This window comes from Centroberyx affinis, unplaced genomic scaffold, assembly GCF_046629955.1.
Source record: "Centroberyx affinis isolate AG114_WGS23_722 - 3 ecotype Tasmania unplaced genomic scaffold, CSIRO-AGI_Caff_v1 ptg001779l_1, whole genome shotgun sequence".
In the NCBI taxonomy this organism is placed as follows: Eukaryota; Metazoa; Chordata; class Actinopteri; order Beryciformes; family Berycidae; genus Centroberyx; species Centroberyx affinis.
This window is the reverse complement of record NW_027280172.1, coordinates 131,200-152,245: the sequence shown is the minus strand read 5'-3', so window position 1 is coordinate 152,245 and position 21,046 is coordinate 131,200. Positions and strand designations below refer to the sequence as shown.

The following is a 21,046-nucleotide window of genomic DNA, read 5'->3' as shown; positions in this document are numbered from 1 at the left end:
CTTCTAACAAACTACTGAAGTTATCAGCTCCATCTTCTTACAGCTCCAAAAGCTTCAAAAGTCAATCAAGTTCCTCCAAACAGCTCCTGTGGCAGAATCCAGCTGTTTTGTAGCCAAACGATATTTCCCTGTGCTCTGGTAATCAGAATCAGAATCAGAAATACTTTAATTGATCCTCGAGGGGAAATTGGGTTACGTTGCAGTTGCTCACATTCTAGAAGAGAAATATATATAAGCATAGAGAAATTATAAGAAAAATACAAATGAGAAAATAAGAAATATGTAAAATATGTGCATTATACACATTATACTACAATATATAACAATAATAATAATAATATAGAAATAAGAGAAATAAGAATTATGTGCATGACAACACTCTGGTGGAAGACTCGCTATCCTGAGAAGACTCGCTATCCTGTGAGGAAACACTAGGAGATAATGAGGTAAATATTGGACTTTTGGACTTGTTTGGCTACAAAACACTTGGATTTTGCTGCACAAGCTATTTGGATAAATTTGACAGGCATTTAATTTTTGGCGCTTTAAAGATGAATCTGTAAGCTCCAACAGTTTGAAGGCTGAGATGGAACGACAGGAAACTCACTGTGTGTTTGATGTCCTGACAACTTCAGTGGAGTTTCCACTCACATAGGGGCGAGGAGTTAGTGACTGAATTTTAATTTTGGGGTGAACTATTCCTTTAAGGGCACTTTGGCAGAACACACACGTCTGTTGCTGGACACTGATTGGCTGTTGCAGGACTCGAACATGTATCCATTCCATTACAGCAGTGATTCTCAACCTTTTTCATATCAAGGACCCCTAGTTCAGTCCACATTAGAGCCACAGACCCCAGTTTGATGAGATTTTGTCTCTCGGACCCAAATCTGAGAATATTTTTATTGTCAGATATGATTTTGTCCAGAATCCCATGACTGTCTGTATTGTAGGTAGAGAGATAACAGAGAAACTATGATCGAAACAGTCATTATTCTACATTCTCTAATTGTGTTAACATCTAGTGAATTAAATAATGGTGAAGTTTAACAATTCATCAATTTACTGGAGACCCCCTGGAACCCCCTCAAGGACCCCTGTGGTCCCTGGACCCCACGTTGAGAACCACTGCATTACAGGACGGTCTCTGCAACCACTAGCCACTGCATGTCATTTTAGCAACTTATCACAATCATTAATCCTGTTTGTCTGTTGAATGGAAAGCAAACATAAATCGTTGAATAGTGAATTCTCTGTATTGTGGACATTAATCTCAATATTCCAGAAGAAAAACAAACATCCCAGTGAGGCTTCACTGAGCGGCCTTACTCAAGAGTCTATTACTGATGTGACTACTCAGCAACATGGGTCTAAAGTCTAAACAAGAGGTCATTCATGTCTCTAGTACACTTTCAGTTTATTAAAAAAAAAAAATACTACAAACATACATCCTAGATTTGTTTCAAGTCACAAATCAGCAGTTGAAAAAGTTTCCCAGATGTTAGAATACACTTTTTGCATTAAGATCATGAAAATATAGTTATTCTGTCTTCAAACGAGCCACAGCAGTGCTGAGGAAGGTCACTTGATTTTAGAGAAAAACAAAAAAAATATTTCCTACAGATCCCCAAAAGTATTTTTAAGTTAGGGTTCGACCAATGTGGGTTTTTAAAGTCCAGTGCTGACTCTGATCTTTTTGTACTGAAGCTGCTGATACCGAGAATTTTGTGCTGTGTGTCTTTTCCATGTTCCTGCCAAAGAAATGACAAATATTCAATGTTTCCCCCAGAATTTTCTTCTCATCAGGGTGGAAAAGCCTCTGAAGCAGCATTCAGAGCATCATGGGACACTAAAACTCTCCACTGAAACCAGACTGATGAAATTCCTTTAGTGTCAGCAGCTCTTTAAGGCAGAGAGACCCACCACACCTGTCCAATGGTAGAGAAACTGATAGATTACTAAGCTTAAATGAAGAATTAACTTACAAAAATTATTATTGAACAATTAAATGAATAAATAAAATGTGCAAAGAAACAAAAATTTCATTGCAGGTTTTACAGTTTTCCTGTAGCTGTGGTCAGAGGAACCTCCATCAAATCAGAGATGAACGAAACCGAGTGACCGATATCTGATATTTAATAACCTTAAATTAAGTTAAGAAAATTCAAAAAAGCAAATAAAAAGTCTCCGTGTTTCCCCCCGGTCTAGTCCAGCGGGCTTTGGAAAATGAGTCTGACGAAGCCGGCGTCTCCGGCCAGCTGCTGGACGCAGAAGGGGCAGGCGGCGTGGAAGGTGTGCGTGCCGTGCGGCAGCGGGATCTGGCTCCAGAACGCCGCCGTCTTCTCCGAGCAGACGTGACCGCAGGGGACGAAGGTGGGTGGGGGGCGCCGCGTCCACGTAGAAGCCCGCCTCGCAGCCCAGCCACAGCGGCACGTAGGGGCCCCGCGTCCGGCACATGGGGCACTCGCGCTCCCGGCCCTCCGCCTCGCCGCCGTAGCGCCCGCCCCAGGCGTGGTAGCCGTGCACGTGGCCGCAGCGCAGGTAGGCCCAGGGCTGCCTGTCGTCCGGGACCTCCTTGCGCCGCAGGCTGGGGAAGGCCAGGGTGTTGAAGCCCACGGGGCACTGGGGCCGCCCGGCGTTCAGCTCCTGCCGCAGCGCCTCCAGGTGTTTGACGGTGGGAGTGCGCCCCAGGCCCTCCGCCGTCCGCCACAGCAGGGTGGCGCCGCACAGGTCGATCAGAGAGCCGTCCACCAGCTCCTGAGACTCCGAGTCCACCTGCAGGGAAACATGAAGCAGAGAGATGGAGCCAAAGGAACACAGTCAGACCCGAGAGCCGGACCACACAGCATCAGGATGGAATCATTTACCTTCAGCCTACGTGTGTTTTGAGTCCAAATGCAAAACCTTGGGGGAAATCTTGAGCACTTCGTGTGGCAAGAAGCAGCCGCTCACCTAACCCTAACCAGTGGTGGAAAGTAACTAAGTACATTTACTCAAGTACTGTACTTAAGTACAATTTTGAGGTACTTGTACTTTACTTGAGTATTTCCATTTTATGCTACTTTGTACTTATACTCCACTACATTTTAGAGGGAAATATTGTACTTTTTACTCCATTACATTTATTTCACAGCTATAGCTACTAGTTACTTTTCAGATCAATATTTTATACTTAAAACATTTGATCACAAAATAACTATATACTACTTTATAAAATAACTATAAAATAGCATTGTTATAGATTAGACTACCCAAAAGTATAGCTAAATTGTTAAGATTAGCTTCACGTTGACAACTTTAAAATGCTGCTTACATGTACATGTATGTCAATAAATCAGTATTAATATTCCAATAATTTATGAAAAATATAACTCTCTAAATGGAGACAGTTTGCATAATGAGTATGTTTACTTTGATACTCTAAGTACATTTTGCTGCCAATACTTATGTACTTTTACTTAAGTAAGATTTTAATGCAGGACTTTTACTTGTAATGGAGTATCTTTACATTGTTGTATTGCTACTTTTACTGCAGTAAAATATCTCAGTACTTCTTCCACCACTGACCCGGCCTAACCCTTAAAGTTTTTCTTATTTAACCTCCATGACCAAAGCCTTTCCCTAACCTTAACCAAGCTGGGTAAGTTGCCTAACCATAACCTTAACCTTAACCCAAACCTTAAGTTGTCTTAGTTGCCTAAACTTAACCGTTAGCCAACCTTTAGCTGAAAATGTTGTGTCGAATTCGTGTTTTTGTTACAGCATCCAATTCATGGTGGAGGAATTCACAGAATTTGTGTTCACAGCACGTAAATTTGCATTTCAGAGTTCGTGCTCATTTCACAATTTTTGTCATGTTGCTCCAGCATATTGAAAACAAGTATATGTGAAAAATAGATGCTAAAACATTCCATGTTGTTGTTAAAATCAGCTTTGTCTCAAACTTAAAACTCAATGTCAAAAATGTGTCCAAATGATGAAGCACTCTGCGACCCTGTGGTGCCTCTAGCATGCCAAGACCAGATTTCAAAATAAGACTGATATGTGGCTAAAACATACAAGGCCACAATGCTGTATCGTACAATGCTATTTATCGGTTTTGTTTGGTGTATTCTATCTGCGTGTGTGACAGTGTGTGTGTGTGTGTGTGTGTGTGTGTGTGTGTGTGTGTGTAGGCCACCCTCACCATCTTGCCCCGCTGCTGAGCTGATCTGGTTTCCCGCAGCGTGAAGACGTTTCCGCAGACTGAGATTTCCCTCCACAGGCCGGGTCTGGAGTCCTGGGTGAAGCCGTGGCGCGGGTGCATCACCAGGACGCCGTTGGTGGTCAGTCCGTCCATCTGCCCGTCCTGCGTCCGCCACTTCGCTGCCTTCTCCTGCGGGGGGGGCGGGGGGAAAAGGAGACATGTTTAGTCTCTCCACACCAAAAGACGACTTCATCTTTAATTACAGAGGGCAAGTGGATCCCGGCTCACCCCCAGGAAGATGTTCTTGGAGGAGTCGAAGCCGGCGGCGTAGATCCGTGCGCTGTAAGGCGGGTTCCTCTGGCAGATGATGCGGCAGGCGAAGCGGGAGATGGTGCTCTGGACCGTCTGGACCGTCTGGCCGCCGGCGTGGCCCTGACCGCCGGGCAGCGTGTCCGTCACCACGAAGTCGATGGGATTCTCCGTAGAGCGGCCGATCTGTATCGACACACATGAACAGTCAGGTTTAGGGTTTTAGGGTTTTAGGGGTTTAACTGCTGCAGAGAGACTTACAGTGAGGAGCAGGAAGGGGTTCAGGTGCTCAAGGACAAACATGACACACAGCTAACATGCTAAACCTATAGGGCATCCTGCCATACAAAAAGCAGTAAGAAAACTAGAAAGATGGCACTCAGTAGAGTTCATACCTCGGCCAATGCTAGCAATTGTCAAGATCTGCCATTTCCACATGCTGGATAGTTGACCAAATTAAACTTTTGTTAATTCTTTCTATACTGTATATTTGGCAAAGAAAGTGCATTAAATGTCAACTTTTAAATGTGCCACATTTTCATACAAGCAGCAGTTGTAGAGCAGCAGTTTCAGATGGTTCATGCACAAGGACTTGGGCAGCAGATTGTGTGAATCCATTTGGAAGTTACATAACTATTTTATGAGAGGCCACGCCCCCCTTTGGTCAATCTGTGTGACCAAACTTTCCACAAAGTTTCATGCAAATCTGTTCATAACTTTTGGAGTTATCCTGCTAACGGACAAACAAACAAACAGTCAAACAGATGGAAAACAAAACCCCCGTCCAGCTCTGCTGGCGGAGGGAATGAAGAACAGTGACGCTAAACGTTCAGAAACACGGTGAACATCAGCGTCAGATCGGCTGCGTTCTCCATCTGCATCTTCATCGCCTGTGGAGGATTCACTCTGCCGGTTACCTCAGCCTCAGGATAGATGACATCATCAAGATGAGTGATGACAGGTGTTGGGGCGGGGCTAACAACACATTCCCTGTCTCAAGGAGAAACTCTGCAGATTGTAGTTTTATCCCTTGAGCTGTTCAGGGGATCCTGCAGTCTGCTGTCTGCCCCTTTTGCATGCAGGTTTTTGTTCTGCCTGTCTTTACCCATGCTTGACCTGCTTCAGAGTTGCACACTGGGAACTTCCCAGTACAACCACAGTCATCTACTGTCGGCCAGTGAGCAGCTGCACTGGAGCGGTTGGAGGTGCGGTGCCTTGCTCAAGGGCATCTTGGCAGGAGTTTTTGAGGGAGAGGAGAGCGATAATCAATCATTTTTCCACCCGCTTTTTTCCAAGCCAATTAAAACTAGTGACTTTTTGATCTCAAGCCCCCCCCCGCCCACACACACACACACACACACACACACACACACACACACACACACACACTTCTAACTATCACTTACAGACCCAGCATGTTAGTAATTGTGGGTCTGGCAGCGCCCGGCCTGTTGATGCCTTTACTGTAAGTCCTAACTGACAACACTAAGAGGCTTGCTGTTGTCACGATGATAATTACTTCTTGGCTTCATGAGAAGACTGACTACGCATCAGTTGGGGAAAAGCTATTAGGGTTTGGCGAGGCGAGGCGAGGCAGACGGAGCGAGGAGAGGAGATGTGAGGAAGGGTTCAGTGTGACAGATGGTGTGTGTGTCTGTCTGGGCTCCATCCGCAGTGATAAACTGTTGTCTCTGGTCAAAACAGGCTGAATTTGATTTTGTCAGGACATTTTCTTTTACCATAATCACGATAAAAAATGCCTGCTCAGCTATTATCGATATACTCACATTCTTTCAAATTAGCTGTCTAATCTAATTCTGCTAATCCCTGTGTTGTCCCATCTGGCACCTGGCCACACTAAAACCACAGAACTTGAATGGATAGAACGGTTCTTCCACTGTTTGCCATGGTATTTTAGCGAGTACAGCATAAAATGGTGATTATTTTAAGGGTTAGTTGCTATGGTGATAACACAAGTCTGGACATTAAAGCTGTAAAGTCTGTCACATTTGCTTGAGAACTGAGCAGATGAGTCTGTTAGCAAACTGTCAGAACTGAAAGCTAACGTTAGCGATGAGGCTAACATAGTTTTATCACAGACTGTACTCTCTAGCTCTTCTAGTCAACATTAGGGGAGTGTATCTATGTTCCCAGGGTCCTAAGACCCTATGTTCCCAGGGTCCTAAGGTCTTATGTCCCCAGGGTCCTATGTTCCCAGGGTCCTAAGGTCCCAGGATCCTATGTTCCCAGGGTCCTAAGTTCCCAGGGTCCTATGTTCCCAGGGTCCTAAGGTCCTATGTTCCCAGGGTCCTAAGTTCCCAGGGTCCTATGTTCCCAGGGTCCTAAGGCCCTATGTTCCCAGGGTCCTAAGGCCCTATGTTCCCAGGGTCCTAAGGTCCTATGTTCCCAGGGTCCTATGTTCCCAGGGTCCTAAGTTCCTAGGGTCCTATGTTCCCAGGGTCCTAAGGTCCTATGTTCCCAGGGTCCTATGTCCCCAGGGTCCTAAGGTCCTATGTTCCCAGGGTCCTAAGGTCCTATGTTCCCAGGGTCCTATGTTCCCAGGGTCCTAAATTCCCAGGATCCTATGTTCCCCAGTTCAATATTCTGTTAACACACATTAACCCTCCTATTGTGTTCGGGTCAAATTTGACCTGTTTCAAGTTAAAATATTTCATAAATATTATCCAGTGTTTGGAACAAGGCTTCAAAACAGCTATATAAACACAACAAAACCAATGGTTATCATTTCATTTGATTTTGAAGGTCTCTAACCCTAACCCTAGAACTGGGGAACATAGGACCCTGGGAACATAGGACCCTTTGTCATGTTCCCATTATGCGCCATATAAATCTGGAGAACATAGGACCCTGGGAACATAGGAATGACTCCGTCCGTGGAACATTGATTTGATTGGGAACGACCATTCTATCCATTCAAGTTCTGTGGCTAAAACCAACCATGAATGGTATTATGTGAAGATCTGCCTGGTTTGACTCTGCGTATCTTTCACAGAGGTGTAACAGTTAGTTTATGGCCTACAGACCTGGAACATGTCTGTGTTGCTGTCATGTGTGTACTCCACCACCACCGTCTGGGCCCGGGACAGAGTGTACGAGATGCTGTGCTGCTCCTTGTTGCTGATGGCCTTCAGGAGCAGAGGAGAGGCAGTGTGTTAGCATCTTCTCAGGGATGAAAAACAGAATCTTTTTTCATTGACGGCCAAGCATTTTTTTAAATTATGCAATGGGGTTTTATGTGGTGTAGTTCTACAAATATTTCTCTGAGGCAGAAATAATCTGATTGGTTGAGTTAAACCTCAGTGGGTGGAGCCAAAGAACCACAGTTTTTTTTTCTTTTTACATTAGACTGAAGCCCAGTGAAAAACACAAGAGGTGAGAGGAGGAAGCTAATATTATGAAGCCTAGCACTCTGCTAACTGAAAAAATACAATCTATCCATACTAAGTTATCTTGTTAGCTAGTTAGCTAGCTGACCTTCAAGTTCAAACTAGCCATACTAGCCTATAGCTATCTAGGTAAGCTAGTTAGCTAGCTGCTGGCCTTCAACGTCATGAATGTCATGGTCATGAATGTCATGGTCATGAATGACTAAAACAAAAAAAAAGTCATTGACCAGAACCTTCTTTGTCATTCAAGTTTGCCAGTTGGCTAACTTGCACTCCAAACTATGGTTCTTTGGCTCCGCCCACTGAGGTTTAACTCAACCAATCAGATTATTTCTGCCTGTGACAAATGTTTGACTAAACCTCGGGTGTGTGTGCAGTCTGTCTCACCTTGGCAGCCTGCGGTGTGCAGGATGTGTGGACCGTACTGGGCTTCACTCCGTTGGCCTTGGCTCTGCGGCTCAGAGCGAAGCGGCTTTTCCGCCTCCCCTTGTCCCCGCTGGGCAGAGAGCCGTTACACCTGAGAGAGAACATGGAGTATTTCTTATAACAGCCATAAGCCATCCACACAGGCCCAAGAAGCACAATCACTAATGCATACCTGTCAACATTGGGCTTTGAAAATATGGGAGATTTTCCGGGACCCCCACCCGACCATAATTTTTACATTATGAAAGGGGTTGGGCTCACTTATGTTTCACCGACCTAGCATGCTGGTTGACATCGTTTTTCCCACCGTGACCAAGACTAAACTCCATCCTACAACACTTGCAAAACGCACGGTTGTTTCCCAACATACTTCTGGTCAGGAAAGAAGACGGGACAAGGAGAGGTGGGAGAGGGGGTGAAAATACGGGAGAAACCCGGGAAAAACAGGAGAGTTGACATGTCTGCTAATGTCTGTGAGGCGTCTATTTTTGTGGTATTTACGTCCAAAACCACTTGAATGCATACAGTCAGACGTCTGAACCCATAAGTACGAACTACCGAGGAGCACTTGAAGGCAGCATCATTCACTTTCCCTGCCCAGACTTTCACAGCCATTCCAGGGGGATTCAGTGACATTTCCAGGGCATCCGCAGGCTTCAGAAAGCCAACTTCAAAGGGGAATCCCACCCATTTCCGGTAGTAAAATGTTTTTCTCTTCCCCTCGGGCAGTACTGCGATCAGAGGCCAAAAGTTCAAATCAGTTCCAGAGGCAGAATATTGCCAGGCCCAGCTGGGTCAGGTCACATGAGCAGCTTACGTACCTCGGATGCTAATTTTGGCACATGATGTCAATGGGAGTTTGGATGTACATGTGATTGTACATGGTGATTTGAAAGAATACTGGGAGCTTATAGAGAGCCTAAGTCCCTCCCCTTCCGCTGTCCACCATGGGACCTTATTTCGGAAAAAATATGTCCGGTAGTCAACGGCGAGAGACAAATAATTGTTTGATCCCGTTTGAATTGTGCCATGAATTACACATATGATGTTTTGTCAATTTAAAAGATAATTTGGCAAGTCAAGAAAGTGTCAGTTTGTGGTAAAACAGTAAAGTAACGTTTAGTTTAGTGTTTCAGGCTCAGTGAACTACATCTCTGTCTCACCGACACCAACATGGAAGGAAACATAGGAAACACACAGCATGGCGTTAACGTTAGCCCCCACTGTACTGAAACTATCCTAAAGCAGTTTAAATCCGTTCTTACTGTCTACCTTCCAGGTTGTGTATAATACTCCTGCTGTCTGAGAGGGACTGAGCTTCAGGCTCTGGGCAGCTTGTGGAGAGAGAAAGTTATGACATCACTTACGCCACTTTTGGGTGTGTCGTCTTTCTAATTACGTATTTTCACAGTCTGATACTTCAACAGTTTTACGACAAACTGACACTTTCTCGACTTGCAAAATTATCTTTTAAACTGACAAAACATCATATGTGTAATTCATGGCACAATCCAAATGAGCCAAAACGTTCTGAAAGTGAAACTGAAGTGTTTTGTAAAAGAAAAAGCAACCGTGTGTCATATTTCACTGCTGTTCTGTCTATGAGTTTGTTGGGTTTTGTATTGGCTGTGGTGTTTCAGACATGAAAGAATTTGACACTGTGGGATCAGACCGGTGTAATTACCAGTTGAGGGTCTCTGCGGACAGTTAAACTCCAGTTCTGGACACGATACGAAAGCAAAAGAAAACATGTGAAACCACAACAGCCATAACTTCCCTGCCACCCCTCTACCTCTCTGCACCACAGTCTCTCTCTCTTCTGTCTGCAGTGAACGGCCTTCAGTCCGGAGTCAGCTGCACTCTTCACTTTATTCTCCCTGTGGTTCAGCTTCTCAATGCATTTAACTGGATTTAGGTTGACTTAAGCTGCTCCCAAACAAAAACCACTGGATTTAATTTCATATATGAAATACTCTCTACACCACAACCATTCTCTTTTGTCTTAAAGTTATGATCTGTGTCATGTTTTGCTATTTTCTAGGGCCAATTGTTATAACAAACTAGAAATAACCGCCTTGCGGTTGTATGCCTCCGCCAATAAACTTTGTTTTATCATTGCAAGGACAGTCTTTATTTATTGAACATATATAATTAATGTGATTATTAGGTCAACTTAAAGGATTTTGGTGTCTGCAAAAGTAAGTGACGGCACTTCCACCGTTTTTGTAGAATGACCCAAGATCGTTTTCTCAGCTACAGTGGTAAGCAAAACATTATGATGTCACAGTGAAGTTGACCTTTGAACTTTTGGATATAAAATGTCATCACTTCATCATTTTATCCTATTAGACATTTGTGTGAAATTTTGTCATAATTAGCGTATGAATTCATGAGTTAGGGCCAAAAATGTATTTTGTGAGGTCATAGTCACCTTGACCTTTGACCTTTGACCACCAAATTCGAATCAGTTCATCCTTGAGTCCAAGTGGACGTTTGTGCCAGATGTAATGAAATTCCCTCCAGGTGTTCCTGAGATATCGCGTTCATGAGAACGGGACGGACGTGAGGTCACAGTGACCTGGACCGTTCTCCCAGGCCTGGGAGTTACTGTCAGCCAATCAGGCGGCTCGGTGGGTCAGTGGTTAGTACTGTCACCTAATGCTAAAAGGCAGTGGGTTTGAATCTCCACACTGTGTGTAGTATGATGTATGTCAGTGGTTCTCAACCCCTTAAAACGATACGATGCCTACTTGCGACCGCCCATCACAGGCTACACATGCAGAGTGGTGAACAGTTCTAACAAACAAACAATGATTTCACCTTTTTAAGTTTGTGTTATTTGAGTCATTATCAGAGGAGGCCGAGAGGCTGGAAATATTCAGTATTTCACAAGAAAAAAGCCAAAAAATTTAGAAAAATCAGACAAACACGATAATGAATTTGTATAATGAAAATAGATATTTTTTCCCTCTCCCATAAATCATTTGCGACCCCCCAAAATAATCTCGCGACTCCCTGGGGGGTCCTGACCCCCGAGTTGAGAACCACCTGTATATGATGTAGTATGTATATAATGTATATCAGAATCAGAATCAGAAATACTTTATTGATCCCTGAGGGGAAATTGAGTTACGTTGCAGTTGCTCACATTCTAGAAGATATGTATAGATATGTATAGATATAGATATGTATGTATATATGATGTAGTATGGTGTTTATAGTGCTGTATGTAAACGCCTTTGACACATGCTTGTGATAAAGGACTATATAAATAAACACGACTAGACTAAATGCAACAGACTTTTCAGTTACCAAATCAGACCGTTATTATTGCTTATTGGTAATTTTGACACGAAACAATCAGGTTTCAGTGTTGACTGTTCTGTCTCTGAGCATGTAAACTTCATTCATCAAATACAGTTTTAACTAAACTAGATTTAATTGCCAAACACCATGAAGAACATTATTCTCATCCTGAGCCAGAGTACATTCAAAAAACAAATGAATATTGTGGGAGCTTTAATTAAAAGTGAACCGGAGCCTCGGCCTCTGCTAAGCTGCAGGTTCTCTTTGCTCCAGACTGTCTGCAGCAGAAAGGTCAAGCAAACATGTGAGTTCAGCTCAGAGCGAGCCGGATAATGCAAACTTCCTGCGTTTCAGAGAAAGTGTCTGCCACCTCCTCCTCTTCTCAGACAAACAGAGACCTTCCCCCTTCTCTGAAAACACCCTTTGTTTCCCACAAACTGTACGGCTCTTTAAAATGAAACCTTATGACCGGTGTAATTGCCGGTTGAGGGTCTCTGCAGACAGTTCTGGACACGATACGAAAGCAAAAGAAAACATGTGAAACCACAACAGCCATAACCTCCCTGCCGCCCCTCTACCTCTCTGCACCACAGTCTCTCTCTCTTCTGTCTCTTTTCTCTCTGTGGTTCAGCTTCTCAATGCATTTAAACTGGATTTATGTTGACTCCAGCTGCTCCCAAACAAAAACCACTGGGTTGAATTTCATATATGAAAACGCTGCAGGGCACTCAGCTCTAAAATGGAAGGATTTGTTTAACCTTGTTTAACTGGACAGCCTGACTGTGTACAAATTCTTATTTAAAGTAAAGGGAGTTACTTGCTTGCTTACTTTAATTACACACATACTGGAGTTTTAGTTCTGCAAACATTTCTCGGAGGCAGAAATAATCTTATCGGTTGAGTTGAACAGTGTCCTTCTACCCATAATCCTTTGTGTTTGAGGGTGGTTTCCTGTAGTTGGTTGGATTACGTTCTCACTCCTAACGAACCGCACCGCAGTTCTCTCCTTAGATCTCTTTTTAGTTTAGCTTTTACATAAGAATGTGTTATTACAATCAAAGCTAGTCTGAACTTGATTTTATAAGTAATGCTTTTTTAATCTTTAATCTTCCCCTTCTACTGAGATGCACCGGTCTCTCACTTTCAGTTTCACTATGATCCCAATTTTATGTATTACCCTTAATTAGTTTTTTATCTATCTTATTTTACTTGTATTATCTTATTTTATTATTACTTTTAATATATTATTCTGGTTTTCATTATTGTGTTGTATCTATTTATCTTCTTATTTTGTTAAGCACTTTGTATTGCAATCTTGCACAAAAGGTGCTATATGAATTATAATAATTATTATAGTTATATGATTGATTGATTGACTGAGACTCGTATTTCCAGGCGTCTCGGTGCCTTTATTTGGTACCACAAGAGTTCAAAGGTCATTGTTCACTGCAAAACCTGACATATTTGTCAATATATTTTATCTTGTCTCCAGACTTATCAAGCTTATTTTAGTTTTTTTGTTGTTGTTGTGATATCATCTTACTGCACTGGTGGATAATTTTACTGGTTTCAACAAATGTGACTTTTTTCCAGGAGAATGTAACTTGTTTCAGGACATTTTCTTGGTAAAAGTGAAATTATCTTGGAGAAATGTTCTTGCTTCCAGATTTTCTTCATTGTTTTATGATGATTTCTTGAAAGAAGTCATATTGGCATGAATCAAGTGAAATTTACTGAAACCAGCATATTATCTGCCAGTGCAGTGAGATAAACCAACCTGGACAAACCAACCAACTGCAGCAGGAAGCACTGCAGAGTTCAGATAAACCGATCAGAACATGCTGGGTGTGAACACAGCCTTACTGTGTGTGTTTTACAGAGACAGAGGAGACAGAGAGCTGTTGACCACAGGTGGAAGACCGAACATCTCACCCCAGCATAATGAGCTCTCCGTACTTCACCGGCCCTTTGGTGGAGGCGGGGGAGGTGGAGATGTTCTCCTGGTCGGGGGAAAACATGGCTGCTGCTGTAGGAGGGAGGAGGGAGGACTGTCCCACCGTCTGACGTTCCTCTGTCTCCTTCCTCACAGTCTCTCCATCGCTGCAGCCGTTACACCACACACAACCTGCAGATGTGATGAAGAAGAACACATGAAGTTCAATCATCTCTATACAAGTGTTCAGTCTGTATGATTGGAGTGAGTGAAACTACATTGACTTTCAAAAATCCACCTGTTAAACACCAAAACACTATAGTACTTTTTTCCAATATATATATTTTTTTATTTCCACAGATATTGTTAACACATGAGCCGCAGAGCCAGCGTAAAAAAACCAAGAAATCAATAAAATGCATAGGAATATGCAAAAAAGAAACTACCTGGCTATGGGCGCATGTAGATGATAAACAATAAAACAATCAAGCAACAGAGGAGAGAGAAAGAAAAATAAATAAATGAGTAAATAAACACCTAAAAAAAGGGACAATAAATTGATAAATAAATAAAATAAAATAAAATACAACACCATGTACTTTCTAACCCCAAAAAGGTTCTTTCTAAAAAAACAAACAAATAACACACACAGGCGTAAAGTAACATTCAAAGATCAGGAATATGTGGAAAACTCAATTTTGATTACAAAAAGTCAGAGAGAACCTCATGTTTCCAAGCTCACGATTCGTCTGTTTTCAGGAAATTGTTGCTTGAAATTCATGACTCAGTAGTTTAAAGATCTAGATGATTCAGTCCTCAACAAAGTTAGTGTTTGGCAGACAAAGATCATCGAATCACGACACCAACAAGGACCAGGATGGAGAGAAGTCTGTGGACTTTTTGTGTTTTCCTCGATTGTTCTAGAGACACATGGCAACACAAATTGTCATGTGTTTTTAAAAGATGTCAAATAAACTAAACTAAAATTATGAACACAAACGTTTTTTTCCAATTCAATTCGATTTCAATTCAGTACTTTAGTATTGAGTTGATTGGAAACTAGTACAGTGCAGCTCAGGGTGCCATACAACAGTCCTGACACACAGGATCCACATTCATACAAAAGGATAAAAAAAAAAAATCTATGTAAAAAAGGGCTCAATAAAAAACAGTAAGTTAAAAGGATAAAATGAGTGAGGTAGGATGTAACAGAGCTGCAAATTGCCTGTAAAAAGTGCAATAGTATTTTATAAAAAGTACAAGATAAAAGGATAAAGTAGGTTTAAATAATATATATACCTGTATATATATGTACATACACACCATAGAACAGAGCAGTAAAGTGCACATGTGTGATAGGCTTATGAGTCCTGAATGAGTTTCACTTCACTGTACTGTTGTGACAGCAGACGTCACTACTTTATTCAGATGGTGGATATTTCATTTGGTCATAAAAGGCTCAGAAACACACCAGCATTCATTACTACAATACACCCACACAGGCTTTATACTGGGAACAGTGGAGGACAATGTGTTTCCCTCCAGTCATTCACACCAACACACTGAATGGGGCTGTTAAAGTAAAACAGGGCTGTGATGGGGTGAATCATTTACCAATACACTGCATCTGATGTTATAATCCTTTGTGCCATAAAGTAGGGCGAGCATTCATACAGAAGCTCAGTTCAGATGTCAAAACAGTGACGTCCAAACCCACAACACCAGGCTGCATCACCATGAATCTACCAGTTACACAACTGGCTGCAGTGATGAATTCTGCACCGCTGTGGTTGAGTTTATCAGAGGTTTGACCAAGTCAGCTCTGCTCCAGTCCCAAGTCAGTCTCAAGCCTTGAGGCACAAGTCTTGACCAAGTCTCAAGACTAAATGTAGAACAGGAAGTCAAATCAGAACAAATCAAGAGTCCAGTATCAACTTAATATCTTAAAGAAAACTAAATATCTAGCACTTTTCAATGCAATATGGTTTTAATAGGATAAAAACTTGGTAAGAGCATCATGAGTTTGATTTCTATAATCAGTTTCAACTTCAATAAATTCAATCATTCCATACAAATTCAGAAAACAGAATTTAAATTCAATCGTCTGCTGGAACAAATCTCATCACTTTCAATCTAAGTCATTTACACAAACACAAGATCTCAAGTCAAGACTTTAGAAACCTTTTCAAGTCATCAGAGTACAAGTCAAAGTCGAGTCCCAAGTCACCAGAACCCAAGTCAAGTCTCAAATCTTCTCTTCATGCATCAAGTCTCAACCAATTCAAATTGTGACTTGAGTCCCCACTTCTGAGGCTACATCATCACAAATCTATGAGTTAAGCAGCTGGAGAATGGGACAAAAGGAAGGAAAACCACGTGACATCATCGGGTTCAAAACTGCTAGAAGTCCAGGAAGCCTGTTTGAGAAAGCCTGGATGAAGTGCCTTGCTCAACGACTCGTTCACTCGTTCAACCCCGCTTAGACTCAAGAGGCAACAGAGCTCACTGTTTCAACCGACAGCTGACTGGAGGTCCAAGAACTACAGGTATGAAGAGACTCATATAGTAGTGGTTCTCAACGTGGCGTCCAGGGACCACCAGGGGTCCTTGAGGGGGTCCCCGGCAAACTGATGAATTGTTAAACTTCACCATTATTTTATTTACTAGAAGTTAACACAATTAGAGAATGTCAAAGAATGACTGTTCTGATCATAGTTTCTCTGTTATCTCCCTACCTACAATACAGATAGTCATGGAATTCTGGACAAAACCATATCTAACAATAAAAAATATTCTCAGATTTGGGTCCGAAAGACAAAATCTCATCAAATGGGGGTCCGTGGCTCTAATGTGGACTGAACTAGGGTCCTTGATATGAAAAAGGTTGAGAATCACTGTCATATAGGAACAAAATCACCAAACTTATCCTTTATATGACACTGAAGATCAGCCACAGAAACAAGGGAAAATACATACAAAGCAACGACATAACATGAGAACAAAGTAAAAACCCGACCTGTTCTGCTTCAGCGCCGACACAAAGCTGTCATGACTTGCTGTGTGACTTGGTTTCCTATTTATAGGCCACAGAGCGACTTCCCACAGTAACCAACTGACACTTTCCATCAAACGAAAGCGACACTTTTCTCTCCTTTCTCTCCTCACAGGTCTGTTTTGAACATCTGTCTGCAGGTTTAATCAGGAAATCCCATCTGGTTTCTTTCTTCTTCTTCTGGTTTCTCTCTGCCTGCCTCTGGTCTTCTTCGTTCTCACCCGTTTCTCTACAGAAGTGTGAGCGGTGTGAAAACTGCAGCAGCTGCAGGTGTATATTAGATGAACTCGTGCTGGGTGTTAACTTCGCACTGGGAAATATATAAATGACTCTCGGTTAGGTTTTGATTTCTATTGCTGTGATCCTTACAGCTGAAATAAAGCTGGAACAACTGAACTTCAAACCCTTGATTCTCCCCTGGTTCATGTTTTTGGATCATTTCATATTTGATCAGGAAATAAAACAGTCTAGTCTAGTCGAGTCAAGTCTTTCCATATCCTGGATGGTGATTGTCTAATGAAAACCTTGTAACTCCAGCTTTGGTGATTTTCAGATTTTGACTTAAAATTGAAGGATTCCTCTGTGGGTTGCAAATTTCTGTGATTCTTCGGTTTCTGAAACTCTTTCAAAACCCAGCGGATAAACTCAGAAATGCATCATGGTCAGGCTAAAAATAAGGCTGTTTTTTCTTAGTTCCTGAAAGGTAACATTTTGGAGATACAAGGTTTTTCACCCAGCAACAGAAATCAGAGGTGTGACCAAGTCAACTTTGCTCAAGTCCCATGTCAGTCTCAAGTCTTGAGGCACAAGTCTCAAGTCAAGTCTCAAGTCTAAATGTAGAACAGCAAGTCAAGTCAGAACAAGTCAAGAGTCCAGTATCAATTTAATATCTTAAAGAAAACTAAATATCTAGGACTTTTCAATGCAATATGGTTTTAATAGGATAAAAACTTGGTAAGAGCATCATGAGTTTGATTTCTATAACAGAGTCTGACTTGAGTCCAAGTCATGTGACTCGAGTCCCCACCTCTGACAGAAATATATTTTTTAACACTTTTAAAGGGAAGGTTTACTGAACATCAGGCTCTTTTCAACATAAAGGTCCAAACATTCAAATAAATGTAATCAATTATTCAAACTTCCACTGTTTCAGCAGTCGAATCAGAGCGTCAGAACACAACGGGACATAAAACTGTACCAGGATCTGTCTGAAGCTGCTGATCGTTCCCCATCCTGCAGATACAGCACTTTACATCTAGTATATTAATATATTAATCCAGTGTGTTAATAAATAATAAGAGGCTGTGGAGCAGAATTGGCTTAATCTGAATGTGTGAAGCAGCAGCTGAGGCAGAATCCAACTGTCAGAAGCGGTAAAATTAAATTCAACATTATTTATAATTTATTATTGCATTTATGATTCATTATTATCAAAATGTATTATTTATGTGTTGAATCCCCTGGAAAAGATTTTTGATTTTTTGGTGAGTTGAATTAGAATGGAGAATGTTCATATCTGGATGTTCGACACCAGAGGCCAGAATTTTACTTTGGGTAAAATAAAAAATAAAAATAAATGCAACTTTAGAAAAGTCCAAACCCCGGTGATTTGACAGCTGTTTTGAATTTTGAAATATATTGAAATATTTAATCTTTCAAAATGTTCGTTGATGAGTTTTCCTACCTTTTTCCTAACTTTCTGTACAAAACATTTCTGTTTTCAAAATCACACAAGGAAACTTTCATTTCTAGAGTAAAAGAATAAATCCGAAATATTGCCCGACAAGCTCAATGATATACAGGAGAGTTAACCCATCTGAACTCAGCTGACTTACTTTTTGTGGTGTAAATTCATAGAATACACTGATAAAAATGACATGAAGATAGATGCTTTTAAGAATTTAAAACAAATTTTGAGAATATACATTTTTCTGTGTTGGTAATTGTCTGTCTACATACAAGTAAAATGAGCAAGCTGAGCAGCAGCAATGCAAAACACATAATTTCCTCCAGTGTTTTTGCTCGGATTATAAAAAAATTAACAAAGATAAATCATTTAAACAAGTCAGTCTGTATGTGATTCAGACTGCAGAACATCTACAGTGTTTCTGTAAAATAAACATTGTTGACGCTCTGAAACGTCTTCAGATGAGCTGAAGAAACAGCGAAAGGTTTGTTTTCTTTGGTCTGAACTTGATTTTGTTGCATTTTTGAATTTGGTTTGTTTCAGTTCAAATTAAAACATTCCTCAATTTATATACACTAATGATTAAAGTGGTTAAATTTAAAGTTATTACATTTTCAAAAGTCCATCCTTTTTTCCAGTCAGTTTCAGTTTAACTCCAGGAAACGCATCACAGCTGGACTCGGTCCTGATTGGCTCCCTAACTAAAGAATTACTGAAATCCGTCCAATCAGGCCAGTTTGCAGGATCTGAACTGTAAAAAACAGATTTGTAAAACATCATCAAAGCTGCTGTAGGTAAATTCAGGAGGAAAGAGATCATCAAACCTCCTGAAATTCAAACCAACACAAGGAACGACACGCCTCCCTCTCCTAGTGATTGACAGAAGGAGTGATTGACAAGCTGGAGTCCCGCCTTCTGCGTCAGACTTCTCCTCATTGGTCGGATGGGTTTCCACATATTTGACTTTGAAATGGGAATAGCAAAGGAACGGGGCGACCGCTCTTTCTGAGATTCTGACAGATTATCCTGCTCGTCTTTGGCCACCAAAAATTACAATTTATTTTTACTGACTTCTAAATGAATGTCAATCCATAAAAGTTACATACTGCACCTTTAAGAACCTTATTCTGATCCTGAGCCATGGTGTATTTGAAAACAAAACCATGAAAACTGAATAATATGGGATCTTTAAGTCCTTGGTAAACAAAATGATGAGGTTTTTGCAGATGGAAAACAATTTAGTAGATATCAAACAAGTAACTTCAGCTGATGATGAAATGGATTTAGCATTAAGACTTCTGCAACTATTCCTGACTCTCTGTCTGCCACAATGAAATCGGGGGAGAGACTATATACAATACGTCACTTATCGGATTTTGACGAAACTTCGTGGAATTATGCGTGCCATTGCTCCGTTCCACCATGTTTTTTAAATGACACTGATTGGCCTAACGGGGGCGCTACAACGCTTGTTTACTTGTTGCTGATTGGCCCAGGGGGGTCTGCTCGCATCATGTTTACTTGTCCTTTGGCTTGGTGATGTTCAGCTGCTGCCATGTGATTGGTCTAGAATCTCCCTCTGGACAGACAACAGCAGTCTGTATGTGCCGGCTCCGCCTGCAGCCTCACAACAATCCCATAATTATACACACAGACAAAGACTCCTCACAGAAGAGCCAGGGTCACACTGAAAGGAGACGTAAACACTCATCTCAGGCACCGTCTATTCTTAGGGCCCGACTGGCTCAGAGACGACAGAAAGACAGTTTCACCTCTTAGTCCATGGGCCAGACCAGATTTCGGTACCACTCAAGGTGGCAAAATCTAGTTAAAAATTTTGAAAAGGTACATGTCCATAGATGATATTTTGGTATGATAACCATTGCTGAATGGTAGCTTTGTCACAGTAATCAGCTCATGAAGTTAACCACCCCCTACAATAAATTGGATTGTAGGCGCTGATGCATATCCTATTTTAGGCTCATTTTCAGGACCTTTAGTCAGGTTTTATGAGAATATGTTTGATATCATGTTAAAGGGTAGCTTCTTAGCTTTCATTCAAGCCCACTTGTGAGTCTGTCTGACAAATAAAGAGGTCACATGGGCTCTTCAAAGTGTCAGTGACATTCATTTTTCCACAATTTTCGCCTAAACTATAGTCTTTATTTGAGCACTGTGACATCTAAGAACATCACAGACACAAACATCAAAAACTGGAATACTCACAGGACTGTAAGGATTCAGAAAAGGTATAATCTACCCATACTATCCCATCGTGAGGGGTGATTTTGAGCCTTAAAGTAGAAGAATGACTTCTCGAGGGAAATCTTATGTTCTTGATTGTAAGTAGTATTGTGAATTGTGAATGATTGTATTGTGAACTGGCCATAGCACATAGGCCTTCTATTTAATGACATATACTACTCTTCAGACAATTCCCTAAAGAATTTCAATGTTCAATAATTTACTGCCATTTCACCAAGAGGTTGCTAGGAATTTGTTTTAATGTGCCCAGGACTAGTGATTCTCAACCTTTTTTATATCAAGGACCCCTAATTTAGTCCACATTAGAGCCACGGACCCCCATTTGATGAGATTTTGCCTCTTGGACCCAAAGCTGAGAAGATTTTAATTGCTAGATATGATTTTTTGTCCAGAATTCCATGACTATAATGCAGGTAGAGAAATAACAGTGAAACTATGATCAAAACAGTCATTCTCCTACATTCTCTAATTGTGT

The 21,046-nt window shown here is 41.5% G+C and overlaps 1 pseudogene; it reads right to left on the bottom strand.

The window, feature by feature from the left end:
- Positions 1–2,204: 2,204 nt before the first annotated feature.
- Positions 2,205–13,652, bottom strand: LOC139652315 (E3 ubiquitin-protein ligase pellino homolog 1-like; annotated as a pseudogene).
- Positions 13,653–21,046: the final 7,394 nt, after the last annotated feature.